Source organism: Osmia lignaria, unplaced genomic scaffold (genome assembly GCF_051020975.1).
Source record: "Osmia lignaria lignaria isolate PbOS001 unplaced genomic scaffold, iyOsmLign1 scaffold0011, whole genome shotgun sequence".
Lineage (NCBI taxonomy): Eukaryota > Metazoa > Arthropoda > Insecta > Hymenoptera > Megachilidae > Osmia > Osmia lignaria.
The window spans coordinates 130,001-135,000 of NW_027478165.1; the positions used below are offsets into that span (position 1 = coordinate 130,001).

Consider the following 5,000-nt stretch of genomic DNA (forward strand, 5'->3'; position numbering starts at 1 on the left):
GGCAAAGCAATACGCGGCTGGGACTTTGAAATATTTCGGAGCGCACCTAAAGTTCGTTATTTTGGCTAAACGGAGCGAAAATCTGCATTTATACCATCACGGACGTTAGTTTAATAGCGTTTAACGATGGATCCACGGTACAGAATGCAAAAATATGATTGTTAAAATTTTCGACTAATCGGTTCTAAGAGGCGAAGCAATACGCCGCTGGGACTTTGAAATATTTCGGAGCGCACCTAAAGTTCGTTATTTTGGCTAAACGGAGCGAAAATCTGCATTTATACCATCACGGACGTTAGTTTAATAGCGTTTAACGATCGATCCACGGTACAGAATGCAAAAATATGATTGTTAAAATTTTCGACTAATCGGTTCTAAGAGGCGAAGCAATACGCCGCTGGGACTTTGAAATATTTCGGAGCGCACCTAAAGTTCGTTATTTTGGCTAAACGGAGCGAAAATCTGCATTTATACCATCACGGACGTTAGTTTAATAGCGTTTAACGATCGATCCACGGTACAGAATGCAAAAATATGATTGTTAAAATTTTCGACTAATCGGTTCTAAGAGGCGAAGCAATACGCCGCTGGGACTTTGAAATATTTCGGAGCGCACCTAAAGTTCGTTATTTTGGCTAAACGGAGCGAAAATCTGCATTTATACCATCACGGACGTTAGTTCAATAGCGTTTAACGATCGATCCACGGTACAGAATGCAAAAATATGATTGTTAAAATTTTCGACTAATCGGTTCTAAGAGGCGAAGCAATACGCCGCTGGGACTTTGAAATATTTCGGAGCGCACCTAAAGTTCGTTATTTTGGCTAAACGGAGCGAAAATCTGCATTTATACCATCACGGACGTTAGTTCAATAGCGTTTAACGATCGATCCACGGTACAGAATGCAAAAATATGATTGTTAAAATTTTCGACTAATCGGTTCTAAGAGGCGAAGCAATACGCCGCTGGGACTTTGAAATATTTCGGAGCGCACCTAAAGTTCGTTATTTTGGCTAAACGGAGCGAAAATCTGCATTTATACCATCACGGACGTTAGTTCAATAGCGTTTAACGATCGATCCACGGTACAGAATGCAAAAATATGATTGTTAAAATTTTCGACTAATCGGTTCTAAGAGGCGAAGCAATACGCCGCTGGGACTTTGAAATATTTCGGAGCGCACCTAAAGTTCGTTATTTTGGCTAAACGGAGCGAAAATCTGCATTTATACCATCACGGACGTTAGTTCAATAGCGTTTAACGATCGATCCACGGTACAGAATGCAAAAATATGATTGTTAAAATTTTCGACTAATCGGTTCTAAGAGGCGAAGCAATACGCCGCTGGGACTTTGAAATATTTCGGAGCGCACCTAAAGTTCGTTATTTTGGCTAAACGGAGCGAAAATCTGCATTTATACCATCACGGACGTTAGTTCAATAGCGTTTAACGATCGATCCACGGTACAGAATGCAAAAATATGATTGTTAAAATTTTCGACTAATCGGTTCTAAGAGGCGAAGCAATACGCCGCTGGGACTTTGAAATATTTCGGAGCGCACCTAAAGTTCGTTATTTTGGCTAAACGGAGCGAAAATCTGCATTTATACCATCACGGACGTTAGTTTAATAGCGTTTAACGATCGATCCACGGTACAGAATGCAAAAATATGATTGTTAAAATTTTCGACTAATCGGTTCTAAGAGGCGAAGCAATACGCCGCTGGGACTTTGAAATATTTCGGAGCGCACCTAAAGTTCGTTATTTTGGCTAAACGGAGCGAAAATCTGCATTTATACCATCACGGACGTTAGTTCAATAGCGTTTAACGATCGATCCACGGTACAGAATGCAAAAATATGATTGTTAAAATTTTCGACTAATCGGTTCTAAGAGGCGAAGCAATACGCCGCTGGGACTTTGAAATATTTCGGAGCGCACCTAAAGTTCGTTATTTTGGCTAAACGGAGCGAAAATCTGCATTTATACCATCACGGACGTTAGTTTAATAGCGTTTAACGATCGATCCACGGTACAGAATGCAAAAATATGATTGTTAAAATTTTCGACTAATCGGTTCTAAGAGGCGAAGCAATACGCCGCTGGGACTTTGAAATATTTCGGAGCGCACCTAAAGTTCGTTATTTTGGCTAAACGGAGCGAAAATCTGCATTTATACCATCACGGACGTTAGTTCAATAGCGTTTAACGATCGATCCACGGCACAGAATGCAAAAATATGATTGTTAAAATTTTCGACTAATCGGTTCTAAGAGGCGAAGCAATACGCCGCTGGGACTTTGAAATATTTCGGAGCGCACCTAAAGTTCGTTATTTTGGCTAAACGGAGCGAAAATCTGCATTTATACCATCACGGACGTTAGTTTAATAGCGTTTAACGATGGATCCACGGTACAGAATGCAAAAATATGATTGTTAAAATTTTCGACTAATCGGTTCTAAGAGGCGAAGCAATACGCCGCTGGGACTTTGAAATATTTCGGAGCGCACCTAAAGTTCGTTATTTTGGCTAAACGGAGCGAAAATCTGCATTTATACCATCACGGACGTTAGTTCAATAGCGTTTAACGATCGATCCACGGTACAGAATGCAAAAATATGATTGTTAAAATTTTCGACTAATCGGTTCTAAGAGGCGAAGCAATACGCCGCTGGGACTTTGAAATATTTCGGAGCGCACCTAAAGTTCGGTATTTTGGCTAAACGGAGCGAAAATCTGCATTTATACCATCACGGACGTTAGTTTAATAGCGTTTAACGATGGATCCACGGTACAGAATGCAAAAATATGATTGTTAAAATTTTCGACTAATCGGTTCTAAGAGGCGAAGCAATACGCCGCTGGGACTTTGAAATATTTCGGAGCGCACCTAAAGTTCGTTATTTTGGCTAAACGGAGCGAAAATCTGCATTTATACCATCACGGACGCTAGTTTAATAGCGTTTAACGATCGATCCACGGTACAGAATGCAAAAATATGATTGTTAAAATTTTCGACTAATCGGTTCTAAGAGGCGAAGCAATACGCCGCTGGCACTTTGAAATATTTCGGAGCGCACCTAAAGTTCGTTATTTTGGCTAAACGGAGCGAAAATCTGCATTTATACCATCACGGACGTTAGTTTAATAGCGTTTAACGATGGATCCACGGTACAGAATGCAAAAATATGATTGTTAAAATTTTCGACTTATCGGTTCTGGATCACTGAAAAATCAAAAAAAATTATTAATTTTGATTAATTAAATTACATATGTAGTTTTATATTGTTATAGTCTCGTATTTGTTAATGTTTTGTCGTAAGAAAATGCAAAAATATCGTTTTAATGTTTTCGTCTCATCGGTTCTGGATCGCTGAAAAATCAAAAAAAAATATTAATTTTGATTAATTAAATTACAAATGGAGTTTTATATTGCTATAGTCGCTTATTTGTTAATGTTTTACCGTAAGAAAATGCAAAAATATCGTTTTAATATTTTCATCTCATCGGTTCTGGGCGGTTTTAAAATTTTTTAAAATATTAATTAAACCCATGATTTACATGAGAATGTGAATTTATTATGTCCTGCATGTTAATTTATTAATTTTCATGTATAGAACGTTATAAAATGAAAGGATATGTTCGACGATATTTTCAGTCTAAGTTTTACCGTGCCGGCGGGATGGTACGCTCTCACGGCGGTTTGCACAGGCATACGCCTGGGCGTAAGCCCATGCGTCGCCGACCTAGCGGCCGGCCGTTCGGTATTTATAGGAAGGCACTTTCGGTTCGCTCGGACCGGTCGGGAGTAGCGTCGAGCGTGTGGCTCTTTTATGACTTCGGTTGAAAAGCAGTCTACCGCTCCTCGAGAATATACTTTCTCGACTATTCTCGTTCCGGTTTTCCGTTGCGGATTATTATTAATCTCCACACAGCATTACCACGGGTCGGTGTCTAAGACCGAATGGCCCATATGTGGTGAGCCTTGTAATATAAGGCTGGTGACCTGTATGCACTTATAAATGTTGCATACTTGTACAAACTGAGCATCAACTGTCTGTAACCAAAATTTGTTAAAACTGAAAAAGTTATAAGATTGTATAAAATTTTTGAACCAAGAAAGTAGTGTTAGACGAAAATTCGTTCTATCACTTTTAGAAGGGAGACTGTTTGGAAATATTTAAAGTATAAAATACACAAAAGTCCACTGAATTATGAACAAAATTACGTCCCTGAATTTAAGAAAAGTCAAGAGGTGTCAGAAATAAAATCCTCTCTGATACGTTCAGAGAGGAAAATAAGTATGGAGAGAGGAGTAAAAATGAAAGAAGTTTTAAGGCTGGGGAAACTTCTAAAGGAGAGAGATTCCAACATATCTAATATGTACATTTAAAGCAAGTCCAAGGAACTCTCTCCGTTAATGTTTGAAAAGGTGTGTGCAGATGGAGGAGAAATGTATAAAGTACAGAGACGAGGTTGGTGGGCCCGCTCTAATGATAAAGATTATAAAATTTGGTGGCAAAATGACCAGCATGATCACTGTACGCGCTTTCTCGATTTGTATAGCATGCCACTGTCCGCGCTATCTTTTATTATATTGTCCAGCGTGTGTGGTCTACGTGCTTGCACGATGGATGCACGGCGTGAAAGTGATTTTCGTGCTTTATGAGAGGAGGAGGAGAATATTTGGCCTCTATAAGAGGTACAAAATTTATGAAATGTGTGTTACATACAAAAGAGAAATGGCTTAACGTCGATCGGTCTTACAGGGAGGGCCGACGACGAAAATTTAAATTTACAATAATAACTAAGCTCCCTGGTTGATCCTGCCAGTAGTCATATGCTTGTCTCAAAGATTAAGCCATGCATGTCTAAGTACATACCGAATTAAGGTGAAACCGCGAATGGCTCATTAAATCAGTTTTGGTTTCTTAGATCGTACAAAACATTACTTGGATAACTGTGGTAATTCTAGAGCTAATACATGCAAACCA

General features: G+C 39.2%; 1 non-coding gene across 1 annotated transcript in view; it reads left to right on the top strand.

Annotated features, from left to right (window-relative positions):
- Positions 1-4,819: 4,819 nt before the first annotated feature.
- The window catches only part of LOC143306496 (small subunit ribosomal RNA), a 1,923-nt gene continuing 1,742 nt past the window's right edge, over positions 4,820-5,000 (top strand). The window contains exon 1 of the ribosomal RNA XR_013063872.1: positions 4,820-5,000. This exon is cut by the window's right edge and continues 1,742 nt beyond it. This is a non-coding gene — a ribosomal RNA (small subunit ribosomal RNA).